We start from the raw sequence: 23,621 nt of genomic DNA, 5'->3' as shown, positions 1-23,621 counted from the left end.
AATTTTAAATGTTGCAATGAAGACGCATTGAGATTTGCTTAACCTTTCATTTTAAGGAGGTGAAACTTAGATAAAGCATTAAGAAGAAAATGAAAAGAGAATATTAGGGTTTGAAGACAAGTGAACCAAAGTGGATAGCTTTTTTAAGGTGCTAGAACTGCAGTGGGCTGCATTGTCATGGCGGAGGGGACGGGAATGTCACTAGACTAACAATCCAGAGGCCCAGGCGACTGTTCTGGGGACATGGGATGAATTCCACCAGATGCTGAAAGTTTTATTCAGTAATACTGAGCATTAGAAACTGGCCAAGTGGCAACCATATAACCGTTACCATATAAAACCGATCTGCTTCGGGACAGAAATCTGTCGTCCTTACCGGATCTGGCCTACACTTGATGCCAAGCCCTGAGCAATGTGGTTGACTCTTAGCTGTTCTCTGGGTACGCGCCACTTAGTTGTAGCAAAACTGCTACAAAACTGAATAAAAGGCAGACCAACAACCGGCTTCTACTTAGGCACTGGAAACAACTATAACAACCAGCGAGAAAAAGTACAGAACCTCAGCCTCACCCATCCAGCCATCTCTCACAGATGGGTTTGTCCATGACAGTGTCAGCTGAATTGACCACTGCAGGTTACACAATTTTTGACCAGATCCAAAATCTCAACAGTGGGCACCCACAAGGTGCTATGGATCATCAGCAGCAGAGTTGTGCTGAACCCGATTAGTAAATTCCTGGCCTGGTATATTCTCCACTCTACCAATGTAATCAAAGCAGGAGATCAACCTTAGTTCAATGAAGAGCTCAGGAGTGCATGCCAGGAGCAGCACCAGGCACACCTAAAATGAATAAAAGCAAAATACTGCAAATGCTTGAAATGTGAAATAAAAGCAGAAAATGCATCCATGGGGAACATTTTGAGTCCGGTGACACTTCTGAATATAGACAAAAAAACAATACGGTACAGAAGCAGGCCCTTCAGCCCTCCAAGTCTTCACTAACATACTTTGCCCTTCTATACTAAAACTGTCTTCATTTACAAAAACCGTATCTCTCTATTCTCTCCATTCATTTATTCGTCCAGGTGCTTCTTGAATGCTGCCAGTATGTCTGCTTCCACCCCCGGCAGTGCGTTCCAGGCACTCACCACCCTTTGTGTGAAATACGTGCCTCGCCCATCTCTCTTAACCCCTGCACCTTGAACCCGTGTTCGCTAGTAATTGGCCCCTCTAGCCTGGGAAAAATCCTCATACTTTTCACTCTATCCATGCCATCCATAGATAGTTGAGCCCTAATTCACAACTCATCAGTAGGAGTATGAGCCTGCATCTTGCCTGTAAATTGCAGTGAGTTTCGGAATTACAGCTCTCACTCAAAGGGAAATGCGTTAAATAATTTAGCCACAAGAAAGGGCTGCCCACTCATTGCCCTCTCTCTTGATTATTGCAACTGCACATGTTCGCCTGAAAATATACTAAAGCTGAATATCAGTTTAAATGCAACTTCAAAACAGACAAAACTAGCTGAACCTGTAATGCATTCGGCGGATTAGGACTTTGCAATTCCCCACAACCAAAATTAAAATTTAAAGATTCTGACAATAAGTGCAATTTGATAAAATAAAAGCAAAATGAACGCACCGTCTTTGCAGCTTCTCATCTCAGAATATTTGTAACCTCCCCACCTCTTCCAGGGTACGCAATGAGGCTACCTTGGTAATATCTCCACTGCAAGAGGAAGAATAGTTCCTTTGTCTAATGAATTCTCGCTACAAATTCGAAATTGCAAGGCTCACTCTAATCTCCAATGCACTGGATTTTACATTATATGTAGTTGGGAAAGCTGCAGGCAGCAAAACGGCACCAAATGTCAAAAGAAACCAAATTCTAAACGCATGCAGTGTAATAATTTAGCAACAGGTTTAATCCGAAGCAATCAGAAATTGAAAGCGATTCGGGAGACTTCCATGTTTTTAAACTCTTATCTAAAATGAAAGCGTGTTATCGCTAGTGTGGCGCTAAATGGGAGATACTAGACACTTCCTGGACCAGAATGTATTACCACACTATGCCTTTTCGTGGTGCTGCTGTGCATCATTGCTCTGTTATAATGACAGTTGTTGCTCCATTATCTTCGATATTAGAGATTGCCTGTAGCCTGAATATTTAGCATGTGGTCTACGAATGACTTGTTAAACTAAACCCGTCAAGATGACCGATCCCTCTGTTCCTCTACCAGAAGGAACATTGAACAGGTGAAGGGACATAATGGGGAGGGTTTTACCTAACCAGTAAACATTGGCCATGCTGTCTGACGGGCCACGAGGAGCACTTGGGACCTCGAGCATTCTGCAAAGATAGATATATTGTGGAGGTGCCATGTTGGACTGGGGTGGGCAAAGTCATAAGTCACAGGAGTGTGTGAAATGAACTTCCTGAGGAAATGGTGGATGCACATACAGTTATGATGTTGAAAAAACATTTAAATAAGGACATGAATAGAAAATGTTTGGAGGGCTATGGGCCAAGTGTAGGCAAGTGGGACTAGTTTAGTTTGGCATTATGGCCAACAATGACTGGTTGGACTGAGGGGTCTGTTTCATGCTGTATGACTCTATAATTTTCCAAAGGTCCTTGGATTCTGGACAAGTACTAGAGGATTGAAAATGTGCCTATATGCCTAATCAAAATGCGGCACAGTGCTTAGCACTGTGGCGTCACAGCACCTGGGACCTGGGTTCAGTTCCAGCCTCGGGCAACTGTCTTGTGTAGAGTTTGCACATTCTCCCCGTGTCTGCGTGGGTTTTCTCCGGGTGCTCTGGTTTCCTCCCACAGTCCAAAGATGTGCAGGTTAGGGTGGATTGTCTGTGCTAAATTGCCCCATAGTGTTCAGGGAGGTGTAGATTATAGGGGGATGGGTCTGGGTGGGATGCTGTGAGGTTTAGTGCTGAAGGGTCTGTTTTCACACTGTAGGGATTCTATGGAAAAGAGATGGAATCAAAAAGCGGGTAGCTGTAGGCCAATTAGCCTAACATCTATTGTTGGAAAAAGTATTGGAATTCAATTATTAAGGGAATAATAGCACATGTGGCAAAACATAATCTAATAAAGCTGAGTCAGCATGGATTCATGAAAGGTCGTAGAAACAGAGTTGTACAATGCAGAAACCAACCCTTCAGTCTGACTCACCCATACCAATCAGATATCCTACATTAACCTAATCCCATTTGTCAGCAGTAGGTCTATGTCCCTCTAAACCCTTCCTATTCGTATACCCATCCAGATGCCTTGTAAATGTTGTAATTGTACCAGCCTGCACCATCTCCTCTGGCAGTTCATTCCAGACATGCACCACTCTGGGTGAAAAAGTTGCCCTTCAGGTCCTTTTAAATCTTTCCCCTCTCACCCTAAACTTATGCCCTCTAGCTTTGAACTCCCCAACCATTGGTAAAAGACCTTGTCTATTCACCCTATCCATGCCCCTTATGATTTTAGGAACCTCTATAAAGTCACCCCTCAGCTTCCAATGCTCCAGGAAAAATAGCCCTGGACTATTCAGCCTCTCCCTATAGCTCAAACCCTTCAACCTGGCAATATCCTTGTAAATCTTTTATGAATGAGTGATAATGGGAACTGCAGATGCTGGAGAATCCGAGATAATAAAATGTGAGGCTGGATGAACACAGCAGGCCCAGCAGCATCTCAGGAGCACAAAAGCTGACGTTTCGGGCCTAGACCCTTCATCTGATGAAGGGTCTAGGCCCGAAACGTCAGCTTTTGTGCTCCTGAAATCTTTTATGAATCCTTTCAAGTTTAACAACATTCTTCATATAGCGAGGAGACCAGTATTCCAAAAGTGGCCTAAATTGTACAGTGTCCTGTATAGCTGCAACATGACCTGCCAAGACGTATACTCAATGCAATAACCAATAAACGCAAGCATTTCTGTCTACCTGCAACTCCACTTTCAGGGAATTATGAACCTGCACTCCATGGTCTCTGTTCGGTAACACTCCGCAGGAGCTGATCATTAAGCATATAAGTTCTGCCCTGATTTGCTCTACCAAAATGTAGCACCTCACATTTATCTAAATTAAACTCAATCTGCCGCTCCTTCTACAGAGAGAAATTCTGGGCGCCTTACTTTAGCAAGGACAAAGGCTTAATGTGTTGACTGAAGTTAACCAATAGAATGGGTCCAGTGGATCACCATGGAGGCTCCCTGAAGCAGAGAGACTGGATGTGAGATGATAGAGATGTTTAAAAATGATGAAGGATGACAAATATTTTCAATGTCTGAAGGGCTGATGAACATACAGCACAGATTTAAGTGATTGTCAAAAAATCTAGGAGCAGCATGAGGTAAAGAGATAATGGGAACTGCAGATGCTGGAGAATCCAAGATAATAAAATGTGAGGCTGGATGAACACAGCAGGAGGTAAATCTTTTTTACACAAGTTAATGGTTATTGTTTAGGATGGACTGCTTAATAGGATGATGCATGCAAGTTCAATCGCAGCCTTCCAAGAAAAAAGAGTTTCAAGCGAATGAAGCAAGAACAGAGAAGTTATTTTCATAAAACGTATCTTCACATACATACCTTTTTACTCCCTCCTCGAAGAATGGAGGATTCCCAAGTTGATTATTCACCCTTAAACTCCAGCATGAATAAAGGCAAAATACTGCAGATGCTGGAAATTGGAAACAAACATTGGAGAGACTCAATACCCCCATTGTGTCTGTAGGAATGACCCTGACCTTCCATTTGCTCACCATTTCAGTAAACCACCTCAATCTCATGCAACCACTTCTGTCCTGGGCCTGCTACAATGTTCCAATGAAGCACAACGCAACGTCGTGCAACAACACCACATCTCCTTTCTGCTTAGGTCTTCTGTTCTCAACATTGAATTCAGTAACTTCAATTATCCACTTTTCTTACATTCTCTTCCCCACATCTTACTCCACAATGGTGTCATGCATCTTTTCACTTTGCATTTAGTAACAAGGATTAAACTTCTCCCTTTCACATCTTAATTCACAATCTTTTTCTTTCATTTTCCACTATTAACAACCCCTTTATACCACCTGCTGTCTTTTGCTTCTCCTCTGCCTCTGTCCAGCACCTTTCAATTCAGAAGAGAAGTCACACCAGGTTTGAAACATTGACTATGTTTTCTCTCTCCACAGATGTTACTAGACCAACAATACGAACATACTTCCCATGGCCAACCAGTTTTGGCAGGGACTTGAGCCCAGAATTTTTAGCTTCGAGGTAGGGGCAGTATAATTGTACCACAAAACCTCTAGTTGAGGAGTAGAGCAAATTGCTTTCTCTTCAAATGAGCTGGGGAAGATGCAAGGGACATTGCTGTTCAGTGATTCTATAAGAGATTTAGATTTCTGAGCTGCAGCTGTATTAGGCCATCAAAGTGCCCCTGAAGGGGGAGGAATCTCATCATCATCCTCTGACTTGAATATGCTACATGAATAGGAAGTGTTTAGAGGGCTTTGGATCAAATTCTGGCAAATGGGCCGAGACTTTTTTTTAATTCATTCATGGGATGAGGATGTCGCTGCTAGGCAGCATTTTTTGCCCATCCCTAATTGCCCAGAGGGCAGTTCAGAGTCAGCCACATTGCCATGGGTCTGGAGTCACATGTAGGCCAGACCAGGTAAGGATGGCGTATTTCCTTCCCTAAAGGACATTAGTGAACCAGATGGGTTTTTTCCAACAATCGACAATGGATTCATCGTCATCATTAGATTCTTACTTCCAGATATTTTATTGAATTCAAATTTCACCATCGAACTTGGGTCCGCAGAACATTATCTGGGTCTCTGCATTAACGGTTCAGCTATAATACCAGGAGGCTATCTCCTTGCTGATTAATTTAGGATATCAGGTCAACATAGACAAATCGGACCGAAGGATCTATTCCTGTGCTGTATAACTCTGCAACTTCTCAAATCAAATGCAAGTGGGTCTTAAACTCTGCTATGATGCCTTTTATAGCCTAACAGCCAGTAAACAATCACAGTCGACGCTCACACAGTGAATGACAACAATTGAATGTGTGTCAGAGGTCTGCTGAAGCCAATGAAGCCATACCCCAGCAGGAATTGTGAACTTTAAGGTAGATGAGGTGAAAATTGGACAGAGGAGGTGGGGAAAGGCACATGTGGGGACATCTACCATGAAACCTGTAACTGATTTGCACATCAACATGAAGTTAGTGGACAAGAACATTTAGAACCAACGTCATGCACATTTGAACATAAGACAAATGCTCACTCATCGCGAACTTTTGTCACCCATTGCATCTAATCCTTTATAATCCATTGTGTGGTGTTTTGTCCAGTTTCAGATCGAGTCTGTCAGGCCACATTTAATCCATTTGTTGTCTTATTATAAAAATACCCTGCACCTGTTCAAAATATCCATGATCCAACTCATTGGCCAAAAATAAAACCTTATTGTGTTAACCAAGAAGCAGGACTGACTCTGCTTTCTTTTAAAGTTGAAACCTCAAAGAGGACTATTTCTATCAGACCCCTGGGACAGCAATATCATCACATTCAGTTCAAGTCAATGGCCATTTAGGTAAATTAATGTGCAGCATCAACCCTCGCATTGTCCCAGGTTTATTTCTTGTTCTGCGCTGTGTCCTTTTGGGGTTACAATCAGCCTCAGCACCTCTGGGTTAGGGAGAGGAGAAATCGTCACTGCTCAGACTATACTTCATTACCATTGCTTAGTCAATAGTACTTTCTTGCATTGCCCACTTGATACCAGACTACTGTCACTGTCTCATTCTATGGACATTGCTCAGAATATCTCAAACTCAGCTGCAAATGTGCTCTTGCATTTACAATTGTGCATCTCAATCGCTGCATAAATGCTCCCCTTCATTCTGCCCTTGTGTTTTTTTTCTGAAGGAGTCATCACAATAGCAAGCTAAAATGGTACTGTTCACTATGTGTCACTGCCACCACACCACCCACGGACATATCTGTCGGTTTAGCAGCATTGAGTCACTTGCGAAAACTTGTTTGTTTAATACCCAGCTGCAGCCTTATTGCCTACTCAGCCCCATATGTTTTCTGCTTAACCTCAAGAGTGTCCTCTTTGGAGCAGGTGTTTTGTGCATGTTCAGAGGCGAGCAAGCAGTACCTTTTTGTTACTTAACAAATCTCAGAGGATTTGGACAATAATCTAGGTTGATATTCCCAGTGCAGTACTTAGAGTTTTGGTTAGCTCAGTTGGCTGGATGGCTGGTCTATAATGCAGAGGGACACCAACAGTATGGGTTTCAATTCCCACACTGGCTGAGGTCGCTATGAAGGACTCTCCGTCACAACCTCTCCCCCTCACCTGAGGGGGAGTTACCCTCATGTTAAACCACCACCAGTCTTCTCTCTCTCTCTCTAATGACAGAGCAGCCCTACAGTCTGGTCAGACTGTACCCTTTACTGAAAGATTGCTGTGCTGTTGGAGGTGTTATCTCCTGAATGAGGTGTTTCACTGAGGGCTGACACACAACTCCATTCCTAACCTCCTCGTGGATATGAAACAATTCTACAGCCATTATCAGTCAGTGATGTCCTACAAAACATTCATCTCTCAAAAAGATTTCTCTGAAAACATGAGTTTCTTTATCTGGATGCACTCTAAGGTTACCATGACAGGCTCTGTCGTCTCCCAAGGCACAGTGACTGTTAGGTTAAAATCACTACCAGGTGTCTCTCTTTATAATGAGAGAAGAGCCCTATAATCCAGGAGGACTATGGCAACTTGACCATTTTTAACTTTGCTTCAGGGCTTGAGTACAGAAATCAAGTGCCATAATGAAGAGTATCATAGAATCGTAATAGAATCTCTTGCGTGTAGAAGCAGGCCATTTGGCCCATCAAGTCCACACTGACCCTCCAAAGAGCATTCCACGCAGACCCACCCCCCTCGCCCCATCCTATCCCTGTAATCTGCATTTCCCATGACTACCCCACCTGCCCTGCATATCCATGGACACCATGGACAATTTAGTATGGCCAATCACTGTGGGAGGAAACCTAAACACCCTGAGGAAATCCATGCAAACACAGGTAGAATACACAAACTCCACACAGACGGAATCAAACCTGGGTCGCTGGCACTGCGAGGCAGTAGCAGTACTAACCCCTGAGCCAACATAGTACCACAAAGCCAGATCACTTATTTTTTGGAGATAGTAGGAACTGCAGATGCTGGAGAATCAGAGATAACAAGGTGCAGGGCTGGATGAACACAGCAGGCCAAGCAGCATCAGAGGAGCAAGAAGGCTGATGTTTTGGGCCTACACCTTGCTCTATACCTTGTTATCCCACTTGTTTTTTAGATGAGATGTAAAACTGAAACCCCAGCTGCCTGTTTCAGAGGAAAAAAAGACTCCATGTCCATCGTGTCCTGGTCAATATTTACCTCACGTTCAACATTGCAGAGAAGCTAAAACAAATTGTCAGGTTATTATCGTATTGCTATTTGTGGGAGATTATGAGCACAAGCTGCCACATTTCCTACATTACAACAGGAACTACACTTCAAAGGTTGTGAAGCACGTTGTGACATCGGTTGGCCATGAATGGGGGTAAATCAATGCGTGTCTTTTGTTTTCCTTTCATATCACCTTCCTGCTTGTGGGATCAAGCTGTGTTTAGATGTTCTACTGTCATTCCTATATTTCACTCATGACTGCACCTCAGGGAAACAGTTCGCTCTGTGAAATACTTTGCTTTCTCCTGAGTTAATGAGAGGTGCTTTATCAATGCAGGTTTCCCTGTTCTTTTCAAAACTGGTGACTGAAAAATAAATGAGCATTAGAGGACGGAAGGTAACAATTATCAGAAATTCCAGATCATGCCTTGAAGGGAGGGGTTCTATGGGATGCATATAGTGCAAATGACCAGGGCTTGACCCAGTTACAGAGAAGGAACATTGATATATTTCCAAGTCAGGATGGTGAGTGGTTTAGAGGAGAACTTGCAGGGGCTGGTTTTCCCACGTATCTGCTGCCCTTGGCCTTCGAAATGGAAGTATTTGTGGGTCTAGAAGATGTTGTCTAAGGATCTTTGATGAATTTCTGCAGTGCATCTCGTAGATAGTACACACTGCTGCTACTGTGCGTCAGTGAAGGAGTGAACAGATATTTGTGGATGTGGATATAATGCTAGTCAAGCGGCTGCTTCGTCCTGGATGGTGTCAAGCTTCTTGAGTGCTATTGGAGCTGCACTCCTCCAGGCAAGTGGGGAATATTCCATCACACTCCTGACTTGTGCCTTGTAGATGGTTGACAGGCTCTGGGGAGTGAGGAGGTGAGTCAGTGCAGTATTCCAAGCCTCTGAATTGCTCTTGTAGCCACTGTGTTTATGTGAAATGTCCAATTGAGTTTCTGGTCAAAGGTAACCCCCAGGAATTTGATAGTGGGGGACTGATGATGGTAACACCAATATCAAGTTAGATTATCTCTTATTGGTGATAGTCATTGCCTGCCCTTATCAGCCCGAGCTGACGATAGTCAGCCCAATTGTTGTCAGTTTTCTGTGAACAGATCATTTGAATTTTTCCAAACACTTCAGATGGTGTGATGACACTAACGTTTCCATTGAGATTGATGGTGTGAAACTCGTGTTCACCAATCTTTGACTCTTAATCAGATTCTGATTTGTCAATCACTTTATTATGCACCTTTGATGGAGACAATCCAGAGAAAGTTCACTAGACTGATCCTGGATATGGAGGAACACTCTTATAAGGAGAGGTTATGTAGGTTGACCTGTATCCATTGGAATATGAAAGAATGAGAGGTGATCTTATAGAAATGTACAAGATTCTTAGAGGACTACACATCATAGATGTGGAAAGGTTGTTTCCTGTTGTGAGAGATTCCAGGGCTAGAGAGCATAATCTCAAAGTAAGGATTCAATACAGACCTGAGGAAGAATTTCTTCTCTTGGGGTAGTGAGTCTGTGGAGTTCTTTACTGCATAAGCCACTTGAAGTTGGGTCAATAAGTGTTTTCAAAGCTGAGATTGACAGATGTTTAACCAGTCAGGGAATAGAGGGTTATGCGGAAAAGGCAGGAAAGTAGAATTAAGGATTAACAGATGAGGCATAATCTCATTGACTGGCAGAGCAGACTCACTGGCCTACTTCTGCTCCTATGTCTTCTGGTCTTTCCTGTAACTTGAACATCCTCCTTGTGCACAGACTGGTTGAGTTGGTGCATGGCTCTTTGTAGCTGTATCAGCCTTTCCTCAAGTGCACCATCTTTGCCTTTGAACTTATCTGCGATATACCTTGAAAATTCATCAAAAGCTGGAAATTTCCTTGATGCATGCCAAAGGCCTCACCTTCCATGGGTCTTGCTATGTTAGGGTTTTATCATGATTGTGCCAGGTATCAACTTAGGACCCATAGGTTTAATCGACCTGCAATTCGATCAGTTAGCTTCTCACACTCTGGAAGAAGGGATCACATCTGGGGTGAAACACAGCCCGAGATAAATTGAAGCCCAGGATTAGAGGCTGAATTCCTGTGACATGACAACTAAATAAAATGGAAATGCTGGACCAGATGGTATGTTGTACGTTCATGATTTGGAAGTTGGTGAATCCCATTATAGTTAAGTGACCACATCTGCAATAAATGTTGGTGGCTTCAGGAACTCTGGCTCAGAGATGATGAGCCAGGGTCAGGTTTGAGATTCTTGCTTCCTCTGTGGGTGAGAGTGAGGACTATAGGAAGGATTAACAATCTGACTATAGTACCATGGTACAGGAAGCTATTCAAGATCAGGGAAATAAGAGAAATGTAATTTTAGTCAGGGATAGTATAGTCAGAGGAATAGACACTGTTCTCTACAGCCAGGATCAACAGTACTACAGGCTGTGTTGCCTGCTTGGTACCCTGGTTCAGGATCTCTCATCTGGGCTGCACAGGAATCTGAAGTGCGAGGGGAAAGATCCAGTTGTTATGGCCCACAAACAATATAGGGAGAAACAGGAAAGAAACTCTGTTGAAGGAATATTAGTAGCTGGAGGCTAAATTATAAAGCAGAACCGAAAAAGTAATAATCTCCAGATTACCACCTGAGCCGTGAGCTCATTGGCAACAAGATTAAAGAGGTGAACAGGTGGCTGAAAGAGTGGTGTAGGAGAAATGGTTTCAAATTCATGGGACCTTTGCACTGGGAGTGGGGAAGGAGGGAGCTGTTCCTGTGTACTGAACCGGAATCATAGTGGGGCCAGAGTCCACACAAATCACATAACTAGGGCTGTGGATAGAACTTTAAATTAAGTAGGGAAAGAGTTGGGTTCAGTTGCATGGAAAATGATAAAATCACAGGTAAATGAAAAGGTAAGATTGCTGTTTAGTGATGGGGCTCATTATAACCTGAAAATAAAATGAAATGACAGAATATGTAAATGTCACGTTGTGCCAAGGACCCACAAAAGCATTGGGAAACTTGATAATAGACAAAGTTAAAGGATTTGTACCTTAATGCATGAAACATTCGGAATAAGGTAGATGTGCTGATCGCGCAAATAGAGGTCACAAGGAATCTAAGATAACAAAGTGTGGAGCTGGATGAACACAGCAGGCCAAGCAGCATCTCAGGAGCACAAAAGCTGACGTTTCGTGCCTAGACCCTTCATCATGTGCTCCTGAGATGCTGCTTGGCCTGCTGTGTTCATCCAGCTCCACACTTTGTTATCTTGGATTCTCCAGCATCGGCAGTTCCCATTATCTCTGGTCACAAGGAATCTAAACTAGTTTGGGTAGGGTCAAGGCTCAGGAGAGGTTATTAAAGTTTTCAGAATGATTGTAGGACAGAGAGTTATGGAAAGGGCCAGGAATCTAACATCAGGCACAGCAGATAAGGTGACAACTATGAGAAAGGGAGGTGGTCAACAAAGGACTGAGAATGTTGTAGTTAAATATACAGAGGGTACAAAATGAGGTTCTTCAGATTGTAGTGCTGGTTGAAATTGGCAGTAAAATGTTATGGGCATCACAGAAAAGTGGCTGTAAGGGGATCAGGGCTGGAAACTAAATATCTAATGATGGATGTGCTGGTGTTGGAGGTGGTTTACAAGAATTACCCCAGGAACAAAAGGTCTTATCATATGAGGAGCAGTTGAAGACTGTGTTGATGGGAATCTAATTGAAACTTGTCAAATACTGAGAAACCTGGACAGAGTGGATATGGAGAAGATATTTCCGCTACTAGGAGAGACTAGGATCCGAGGGCACAGCCTCAGAGTGAAGGTCAGAAATCACACGACACCAAATTATGGTCCAACAGGTTTATTTGAAAACACAAGCTTTCGCAGCCTCACTCCTTCGTTAGGTGTTAGTGAGAGACGTAATATCAGACATAGAATTTATAAGTAAAAGATCAAAGGGTCACACCACTGATTAGGATCTATTAAACAAACCTAAGATGTTACTAAATATGTAATCAGTTAGAAAGTTTTAATTGATTAATATGTATATGTTTAACACATGCAAAATACAAAACTCAAAACCTTAAAGGAAACTTCACAAATTTAATTTAAAATTTGGATGAGGGTAGAAATTGATGCGTTGCAGCAAGTTCTCCCTGTTCAGGAAACTAAGTGCCTGGTCTCTTACTTATAGAGTCACACAGCATGGAAATTGACCCTTCAGTCCAACCAGTCCATACCAACCATGTTCCCAAACCAAACTGGTCCCACCTGCCTGCGCCTGGCCCACATCCTTCCAAACCTTTCCTATTCACGTACTTATCCAACTGTCTTTTAAATGTTGTAACTGTGCCTGCATCTACCACTTCTCCGGGCAGTTCATTTTACACATGAGCCACTGTGTGGGAGTTGAGTGGGCGGGGGGGGGGGGGGAGGTGGGTGGGGAGAAAAGAACCACATTGTCTACCCGTGACACAAATTTCAAAGAATTCCATACCTGACCCCCTGGGTCACTCTGTTCTACAACATTACCCAGGACCCTACCATTCATTGTGTAGGTCTTGTCCTTTTTTGCATTACCAAAATACAATATCTCACATTTATTCAAATTAAACTCCATCTGACATTCCACAGTCCGTTGACCCAATTGATCAAGATCTCTTGTAATCTTAGACAACCTTCTTCACTGTCCACTGTATCACCAATTTTGGTGTCATCTGCAAATTTGCTAACCATGCCTCCAACCTTCCCATCCAAATCATTTACATAAATGACAAACAAAAGTGGACCCAGTACCAATCTCTGTGGACACTGATGGTTGCAGGCAGCCAGTCTGAAAAGCAACCCTCCACCACCATCACCCTCTGGTTACTACCATAAAGCCAATTTAATATCCAATTGGCAGGCTCACCCTGAATCCCATGTGATCTAACTTTACTAATTAGTCTACCATGTGGAACCTTGTCAAATGCTTTACTAAAGTCCACTTAAATAATGTTTACCATTCTGCCCTCATCAATCTTTTTGGTTACTTCATTAAAAAAACTCTTATCAGGTTTGTGAGACACAACTTTCCTATTTAATAAGCAAGGATATCAATCATTTTAATAACATAGTGTTAGCACTGATTCTTTACATCCTTTTGATGAACAAATTTAAATTAAATCCAGTTAAATCAAGTTGTAAGATAAGCACCCCTTAAAGGGTGTTTTCTCTTCCATCATGGCTCACTATCTGCAGCAGAGGACTCTAACTGGGTCATTTCTTGGGCAAATATAGAAAGAAAACACTTTTAAGGGGTGTTTATCTTTCTATATTAGCCCAAGTAATGACCCAGTTAGGGTCCTCTGCTGCAGATAGTGAGCCATGATGGTTGTACAATCAATAGTCCATTGTACACTGTGCTTGAAAGGGCTCTTGTGGCAAAGTGATTTGTCCCTGCCTTTGAGCCAGGAGTCACAGGTTCAAATCCCACCTGTAAGTGTCAGAACAAGTTAAGAGATTGATTTTTTTTAAAAAGTCTGCTCTGTGCTGTGTGAGCAGTAACTAAGGACTCAAAGAGACAAGTATCAACAGATGCTGGAGGTCCATCAATTCATGGAAAGATATCCTTTCACTCACTGGTCTTTCAGCACAAAGATCTGTCAGCACCTGATTGTTGCAGACAGGCACATTTCAAAGCCCAGGACTACACACTAGTGGGGGTTGGGCCAAAGCTTGGGCTAGTCACTCAATGGGGAAAGGCCACTGTGTAAGGCCCACCTACTATACTATACCAAGGAGGTGAAAAACATGTAAACAGCCCCTTGGACAGTATGCACAAGCAAACCTTTGATATGAAATATATTGTGTAAATATAGTCTGTAATTGTGAATGCAATGAGTGCAATGTGTCACATCCTGCTTTGAGAAAAACTGATCTGCATTGCAAGTCAAAATTGAATTGTATGCAAGTTTACAAGTTTACAAAATATTACTTTGTAAAAATCTACGTCAGATGTATGCACAAAGCACTGTCTTACACAGGGGAGTGGCGTGGGAAGAGGTAACCATAGAAAATAGGAGCTGCAGTAGGCTTTTCAGCCCTTGAGCCTGTTCCATCATTCAATATAATTGCAGCCTTTTATTTATTCATTCATAGGATGTGGATGTTGCAGGCCAGGTGAATATTTATAACCCATACCTAATTGCCCAGAGGGTATCCAGAGTCACACATAGACCAGGATGGCAGATTTCCTTCTCTAAAGGAAGGGCATCAGAATTAGAATTAGAATTAGCTTCATTATCATGTGTACTCAAATGAATTCAGTAAAAAAAAGTTTACAAGTCATCTCTTACAGCACCGTTTTAGATACAAAGGGACCTAGGTACAGCTTCTTCAGTTACAAGATGTTAGAAGGATAGTGAAATAAAATGTCCAGCATTGCAGAAATAAAAGTTCAGAACAAAGGTCTTCCAACCCCGACCATGTTTGCACCTAGCCTGCTGTACACACCCGGCATTGGCTCCAGACTGTGCTGGGCTTCACCTCAAGGTTCATGAGGCTGGTAGATCACTGTGGAATCACCTCAAGATCATGAGGCCATGCCAGGCCAAGGGACAGCCACACCATGCTGGGAGTCTGCCACGCCACATCAGGAGGCCACCATGTTTGGCCAGGAGACAACTACACCAGAGAGAACCCTCTATTAGAGGACCCCCCCCCCGCATCATGTCTGCACTGAGGCCGCGAGTCATCGGATCAATGAACCAGGATAATAAAACGTGAGGCTGGATGAACACAGCAGGCCAAGCAGCATCTCAGGAGCACAAAAGCTGACGTTTCGGGCCTAGACCCTTCATCAGAGAGGGGGATGGGGGGAGGGAACTGGAATAAATAGGGAGAGAGGGGGAGGCGGACCGAAGATGGAGAGTACAAGAGAGTTGCAATGGGAGAGAGATTCCCTGAGGTTGGTCCGGAGGGAGGAGGGCTGTGTTAGCCTCACATTTTATTATCTTGTGCTCCTGAGATGCTGCTTGGCCTGCTGTGTTCATCCAGCCTCACATTTTGTTATCTTGGAATCTCCAGCATCTGCAGTTCCCATTATCTCTGATACTATTTTAACCTCACTGCGAAGCCTCTTCCAGGGATGCCTAACCTGAAGAAGTTACCCTCCTCCCTCCGGACCAACCTCAGGGAATCTCTCTCCCATTGCAACTCTCTTGTACTCTCCATCTTCGGTCCGCCTCCCCCTCTCTCCCTATTTATTCCAGTTCCCTCCCCCCATCCCCCTCTCTGATGAAGGGTCTAGGCCCGAAACGTCAGCTTTTGTGCTCCTGAGATGCTGCTTGGCCTGCTGTGTTCATCCAGCCTCACATTTTATTATCTTGGAATCTCCAGCATCTGCAGTTCCCATTATCTCTGATACTATTTTAACCTCACTGCGAAGCCTCTTCCAGGGATGCCTAACCTGAAGAAGTTACCCTCCTCCCTCCGGACCAACCTCAGGGAATCTCTCTCCCATTGCAACTCTCTTGTACACTCCATCTTCGGTCCGCCTCCCCCTCTCTCCCTATTTATTCCAGTTCCCTCCCCCCATCCCCCTCTCTGATGAAGGGTCTAGGCCCGAAACGTCAGCTTTTGTGCTCCTGAGATGCTGCTTGGCCTGCTGTGTTCATCCAGCCTCACATTTTATTATCTTGGAATCTCCAGCATCTGCAGTTCCCATTATCTCTGATACTATTTTAACTTCACTGCGAAGCCTCTTCCAGGGATGCCTAACCTGAAGAAGTTACCCTCCTCCCTCCGGACCAACCTCAGGGAATCTCTCTCCCATTGCAACTCTCTTGTACTCTCCATCTTCGGTCCGCCTCCCCCTCTCTCCCTATTTATTCCAGTTCCCTCCCCCCATCCCCCTCTCTGATGAAGGGTCTAGGCCCGAAACGTCAGCTTTTGTGCTCCTGAGATGCTGCTTGGCCTGCTGTGTTCATCCAGCCTCACATTTTATTATCTTGGAATCTCCAGCATCTGCAGTTCCCATTATCTCGGATCAATGAACCAGATGGGGTTTTCCAATCATCAACAACAGTGTAATGGTTGCCATCAGTTTTTTTTTACAATTGAATCCAAATTCCACCATCTGCTATGGCAGGATTTGAACATGGGACCCCATGACAGTTACCTGTGTCTCTGGATTAATAGTCCAGCCACAATACCACTAGGTCATCACCTCCTGCTTTATCCCTTCAGCCCTAAGTACTGTATCCAACTCCTTCTGGAAAACATCCTATGTTTAGTCCTCCAAATTTTTCTATGGCAACGAATTTGTCAGGGTCACTGCTGTCTGAGTGAAGACATTTCACTTCATCTCAGTCCTAAATAGCCTATCCCATTTCTTTACTGCACGATCCCTGCTTCTGGACTCCCCAGTTATCAGGAAAATACTTTCTGTGTTTACCATAGATAAATGGGCAGGCATTTGAACCGTTACGGTTGCAGCTTGGGGTCAAGCAATGGAAAAGAGAATGATGTTATTCTGAAAAACAGGACATCTTAAGATGTACATGATGGGACCGCAGGATGGAAGAGGCAGGTGGAAAAACATTGGAACAGCTGACAGAAGACTTCAGAAACCAAAGTGGAATTAGCTGTGTGATCAAATTGAAGAAATGTGGGATAATTTGGGTCGGGATAAAAGCATAAAATCACTTTTTGTGATTGTATGGCAGCTATTTCAATGGAAGTGCTAATCTAATCTAATCTAAATGTGGTCATGTTTCCATTAAAAGAATTGATGCACATCTCTACTACGTGATGCGATTCCATGATTTTATCATGATGTGGAGGTGCTAGTGATGGACTGGGGTGCCCAAAGTCGGATGTCACATGACACCACATTATAACCCAACAGGTTTATTTGAAATCACAAGCTTTTGGAGCATTGCTCCTTCATCAGGTGAACGTGGTGTGTGACTTCTGTCTATGATAATATCACCAATGAGAATTTTGTGGTTGCTTCACACCTCTCCAGTTTGAACACTTTGTTCTTGGGTTCAATAGGCTAACAGGAAAGTGGAATGATCTCGGCCCTCTGTCTTCTCCTGTCCTCAGATATTTCCACAGATGCATACCAGCTGCTAAACAGCACGTAGAGATGCACAGTCCTCTCTTTTCCCTCAAACATAAATGAAGATTCACCTCCTTTACCCGTTCAGCTGCTCCCCTCTTTGTCTCCCAGTACAAATACTAGCTGTCTCTCTCTACTTCCATTTGCTATCCCGCTTCCTCTTGTTTGTACGGATACCTTCTGAGGAAGGGCCACGTGACCCAAAAAGTTAACTGATTTCTCTCCAGACATTGCCAGGCCTGCTGAGCTTTTCTGGCAATTTCTGTTTTTGTCTCAGGACACCCGCCTTGAGCCCTACTTTGTACAGATCCCATTACTCCTTGTCTCATTGTACAGAAAATACTTACAGGATCATTAGATTTTATGGTACAGAAGAAGCCATTTGGCCCATTGTGTCTGTACCAGCTTCCAAAAGACCCTCCCAGCTAATCCCACTCTCCAGCCCTATCTCCGTAGCCCTCTAACATCATCCCTTTCAAATATATTTCCAGCTCTCTTTTGAAATCTTCCACGGAAACCACCTCCACCACTCTCCCAGGCCGCACATTGCAAATACCAAGAACTCTTTGAGTAAAGAAGATTTCCCTCATCTCACTCGGAGCCCTCATGCTGACAATCTTGAAATTGTGACCCCTAGTTATTAACATACCAACTAATGGAAACAGAATATCTATAGAACTCCTTCCACACCTCCCTTACAATGCCCCACCCTCTTTCAGACAAGGCTGAACCCTCACTTTGTCCAAGCATCTTGTGAAGCCATCCACAAGTATGATATTTTGAAGCAATAGAGTCATAGAGATGTACAGCATGGAAACAGACCTTTCGGTCCAACCCATCCATGCCAACCAGATATCCTAAACAAATCTGGTCCCATTTGGCAGCATTTGGCCCATATCCCTCATGTACCCATCCTGGTTCCTTTTAAATGTTGTCATTGTACCAGCCTCCACCACCTCCTCTGGCAGCTCGATCCATATACCTACCTCCCTCTGCATGAAAATATTGCCCCTCAGGTCCGTTCTAAATATTTCCCGGTCACCTTAAACCTATGTCATCGAGTTTTGGACTCCCCTACCCTGGGGAAAAGACCTTGACTATTCACTCTATCCATGCCCCTCATGATTTTATAAACTTCTATAAGGACACGTCTCATCCTCCGATGCTCCAGGGAAAACAACCTCTCGCTATACCTCAAACCCTCCTACCATGGCAACATCATTGTGAATCTTTTCTGAACCCTTTCAAGTTTCACAACATCTTTTCTGTAGCAGGAAGAACAGAACTGAAAGCCCTATTCCAAAAGTGACCTAACCAATAAAAAAAATTCCACATTCGATGGATTTTTTATTTGCCTTCTGCTGATCCTGTACATTATCAAGACTTTCTCCATGTTATCAGCCTCTGTCTCCATCCAGTATCATTTATTCTTCTTTAACATGTAAGTCTATTTAAAGGAACACACCAAATTTCCTCTTTGTTCTCCTTTGCACAGAGACCAGCCAAATAAAGACGGAGTGTCAGATTTCCCAGGCTAGTCTGTCCTGTAATTCCTGCCCTGTCTTCACTCTTTAACAGACACAGGAGGCATTCACATCCATCTCTCTCTCTCCCTTTATTCCTTTCTCCAACAGCCTTTTTCAGGTAAGGCAAAGCTGTTTGTTTAGTAGAGCTAGCTCAATCTGGCTCCTATAGTTAAAGGATAAAGGTACTTCTTTCCAATTTTCCTTCCTTTCTTGTGGCTTCCGTTTGGGAACCAAGGAGTAGAACCCAGTGATGTTGGATCCTGGATCCAATGATTCGGTACTGAAACATTTCTCATTGATAGCAAGGCTGTCCATATCAGGGATTATCTTGATTGTGGATTGTGTTTGATGATTCAAAAGGCCTCAAATTAATTTAATCATGTGAACTCCTTTTATTTTAAAGTGCATTGAGTAAAAATTGATCATGGTGACAGAGTTTTGCTGCACAGCGTTGATCATCAGAGGAGCTCGATTCTTTGCTGATTGCGATCACTGTAGTTTTTGGTCAGCGATTCTGATCGCTTCGTAAGGACAATGTATAGCTCAGCCGTTCTCAGTATAGCTGAGTTGCTTGGTTTCAACCATGGGAACCAGTTCTGACGCTGCAAAAAAGCTCAGCACCTACTTAGCGAGAGAAAAAAAAATCAAGAAAGGTCACACACTTCTGATTGCATCAGGTTTCTTCACCTTCAGAAGCTAGGGGCACGCCAATGTTGAGTGACAATAGAGCTGCACTGTGATGGCTCTATATTCAACTGAAACTCGCTGTCTGAGTTCATTCATAAAGAACAGCAACTCAGGTGAGGCATCAGAGGTCTCCTAGCAGAAGCTAATGGGAACAGGAGAGCAGGTTAATGAAGAAGAAAAGTTATTTGCAATACAGGAAGGGGCAGTACCAGAAATAATATTCATAATCCACTTGAAAATAAAGCTATTACTAGGGTCAATTTTTGCATCAGTTTACAATCTAGCATGCACCCTAATTATGTATCTGTGTTTTCCCATTTGGGATTGTAGTCGTTAGTTTTGAAATAATGTTCCGGTTGGCGACTTATTCCAAAGTATGCTAATATTTGATACCACTCCCCGTCTTCCACAATGTGTTGTTGAGATTATCTGAGATGATAACTGTGACAACGGATCTGGAAACACAAGACGGTTGGAAGGAACACGACTGCAAAAGTGTGATTGTAGGTGGTTGCAAAGCCAACAACAGCTGCAACAAGTTGCATTGATATAGCCCCTCAGGGTCTCAAGGTGATTTACAAGAATGTAATCAGACAAAGATGGGGATCAATCCAAAGAAGGAGCTGGTAGGACAAACTGGCCAAACGTTGATCAAAGACATCAGCTTTCAGAAAATATCTTGGAGGAAGGGAAGCAGGTGGAGGGTCTGGGTAAGGAGGGAGGGGATTCCAGAGCTTCGTGCCGTGATCACCAAAGGTGAGGCTGGCAAGCATGAGCTGGAGGAAGTGGATGATGTGAAAGTGGCCAAAGTTGAAGGAATTGCAGGGTTCTGTCAGCGGGCTAGGGAGGAAGGGAGGGGCGAGGTCATGTGGAGCTTTGAAAGCAGGGAATTTACATATCGTGAATTATCTGCTTCTGTGACTGTCATTAAACTCAGAGTTGAAACCATATGGGAAATCTGTTTTATGCTTCAGAAAATGTAAAATTTCCATTCTATTTCTACCTTATTTTAACTGGTGTGAATAAACTGCTTCCACGATAGAAGTACATGCTTAAAATTATTAGAAAGTTTGAATTTTGTTTCTTGTTTGAAAAATATTTTAACAAGTCACACAACGCCAGGTTATAATCCAACAGGCTTATTTGAAATCACAAGCTTTGGGAGCACTGCAGCTTTGTCAGTGAAGTTCTGAGTCTTGTCTTCGGCACTCTATAGGGCTCCAATGAATCGCAGCGTAAACTGGTGAAACAACATCTCATCTTCAGACTAGGCACTTGACAGCCTTCTGGACTTAATATCGAGTTCAACACCTTCAAATGGTGAACCAATTCCCATTCCTTCCCTTCCTTTTAGCTTTACCTGTTACATTCTCTGTGAAAGTGTCTTCTCTCCCCTGCCCCCCACTTCCGAAGGGACTGTCTGTTTTTCAAACATAATAGATATCTTTATGCACACCACTGTTCTGCCATTCTCACATTCTGGTCACTTAATCTGAACAACAAACATTCTTGCTGCCCTCAGCACTCCAACCCCACCCTCCCCCATCTATTGCATAAATGCTGCACCCCACCAACACTTCACGCTAGCTCTGATGAAGAGTCATCTAAGCTCGAAATGTTAGCTTGCTCCCTCTCTAAGAATGCTGCCTGACCCGCTGTGATCTCCAGAATTTGTTATTTGCAGTACACGCTCCAGCATCTGCAGTAATTTGCTCCTCAAATATTGTGGATTCATTATCTGTTATCGACTAATCCCCTACAGTTTGCTATTCCAGGCACATAAATGTTGCACAGCTGCACAGACCAAGGTTGTATTCCTTCGAGATAACAAAGTGTGGAGCTGAATGAACACAGCAGGCCAAGCAGCATCTTAGGAGCACAAAAGCTGACGTTTCGGGCCTAGACCCTTCTAGTCTAGATGACTAAGAGGTGATATAATTAAGGTGTTCAAGATTACTGAAGGATATTGTGAGATGGAGAGAGAGAGGAACTATTTCATCCGATAGGGAACAAGGGGGCGTGACGTTAAAACGAGACCCAGGCTGATAAGGGAACAATACCGTGTGCTTAGGTTAGTGGGAGTTTGAGGCTAAAGTGTCAACTGAAATTTCAAAACTGACATTGATGGATTTTCATTGGCCGATGACATTGCAGGTCACACAGCAGCAGTGAGTAAATAAAATGAAATTAGAGATGACCTATTTGAATTAGGGAACAGTCTCCAGGGGCTGAGAGACCTCCGCCCATTCCTTTCCTCCTATGAATGCAGAATTTTTATAAACTTCTGTGTGTGCTGTTCTTGTTGCACGGGTTACTGACTTGTCAATGTCACCGAGTAAAATAATTGGCTGGGTATTACGCACCTCTTCCACATTTAGGGAGTGAGGGCCATGTAAAATACAGCAGGTGCCCAGCCTGTCACCTACCCAACTCTGAGCTCATTCCCCGTAAGGTGGGGAATGGCAAAGACTGGAATCGTTTATGTACAAGGTTACCCCGATCCCCTTTATATATGTTGCAGCATTCTACAGTTTCTGTCCTTTTAAATAATATTTTGAATTCCTGTTCTTCCTGCCAAAGTGGGGAATATTGCATTTTCCCGCATTATGTTCCATCTGCTGCAGAATCTGGCAATGGTTCTAAAAGAGCAACTAGTGCTGGTATGTGGTCACAGTTTGATGTCAATCTTGCCCTGGCTCAGTCTAAGTGTGCGCATGGATGAATGGAAGGAGTTACTTTTGTTTTCACTTCCTTGCAGGTTTAGTGTGCACCTATTCTTGCGCCATTCTGACACAGTATGGTGTTAAACCCAGCTGAATGCTTCAAAATAAGTTGGAACAAGTATACATTTTGGGCTGTTACCTTATGTCTCCAAATATAATAAAGGCTGGCTGGCATTTATTCAGCATTTTTCAAAATACCATACATCTATAAAGGACTTTAGAATTGTAGAGGAGATAATGGGAACTGCAGATGCTGGAGATTCCAAGATAATAAAATGTGAGGCTGGATGAACACAGCAGGCCAAGCAGCATCTCAGGAGCACAAAAGCTGACGTTTCGGGCCTAGACCCTTCATCAGTCTGATGAAGGGTCTAGGCCCGAAACGTCAGCTTTTGTGCTCCTGAGATGCTGCTTGGCCTGCTGTGTTCATCCAGCCTCACATTTTATTATCTTAGAATTGTAGACATTGTTTTAATGTAGGAATCATGGCAGGCTTCTGAATAATGACCTTCTGAAGAACGGTCTCGGCCCGAAACATCAGCTTTCCTGCTCCTCTGATGCTGCTCGGCCTGCCGTGTTCATCAGCTCTACACCTGGTCATCTCTAATAATGACCGGGTTGTGTTTTTAGTTCAGTTTGTTGACAAATAAATATTGTGCAGACAGCAGTCCCTTCTTTTTCAGCCAGTTCAATCCATTGAAAGAATGCACTGATGACATTGTCTGACCTCACCATTGCTGCTTTTTCAACATCTCTCACAGACAGAGGAATGCCAAACAACCTAAAAGGAGAGCCTCCAGCTCAGAATTTTCTGACTCAAAGGTGACGGTGCTACCAATTGCTAATTACCACATCACTTTTTCTAGGGACTTGCTGTACACATCTTGGCAGCAATATGTCCTATAATGCACTTCAACGGTACTTAATTGACCATAAAACACTCTGTGTAGGTGCTACCAGATGCCATGTAAATGAATACCCTAGCTATGTTACTGTAGTTGTGGCAATAACAAGTGTAGCACACTGTTCTGTTTCGAATCTTGTCCCACAGTGTTTTCAACGGATAAAGCTAGTTGAGACAGTGTTTTGAAGATTTT

The 23,621-nt window shown here is 43.4% G+C and overlaps 1 protein-coding gene and 1 long non-coding RNA gene across 3 annotated transcripts in view; one reads left to right on the top strand and one right to left on the bottom strand.

Moving 5' to 3' along the window:
• Positions 1-23,621, bottom strand: part of LOC125447270 (uncharacterized) — a 137,702-nt gene that overhangs the window by 43,630 nt on the left and 70,451 nt on the right. The window contains exon 1 of one of the 2 annotated variants that reach the window (XR_007246528.2): positions 1,643-2,026. The exons of the other annotated variant lie outside the window; for it this stretch is intronic. This is a non-coding gene — a long non-coding RNA (uncharacterized LOC125447270). Of the gene's footprint in view, positions 1-1,642; positions 2,027-23,621 lie in introns of those variants that run through there. 2 annotated transcript variants of the gene reach the window in all.
• The window catches only part of tnnt1 (troponin T type 1 (skeletal, slow)), a 68,866-nt gene continuing 64,365 nt past the window's right edge, over positions 19,121-23,621 (top strand). Inside the window, exon 1 of the mRNA XM_059640565.1 lies at positions 19,121-19,232. The gene's annotated coding sequence lies outside the window, so the exon portion shown is untranslated. The remainder of the gene's footprint in view (positions 19,233-23,621) is intronic.

Source organism: Stegostoma tigrinum, chromosome 38 (genome assembly GCF_030684315.1).
Source record: "Stegostoma tigrinum isolate sSteTig4 chromosome 38, sSteTig4.hap1, whole genome shotgun sequence".
NCBI lineage: Eukaryota > Metazoa > Chordata > Chondrichthyes > Orectolobiformes > Stegostomatidae > Stegostoma > Stegostoma tigrinum.
This window is presented reverse-complemented; position numbering and strand designations above follow the sequence as displayed.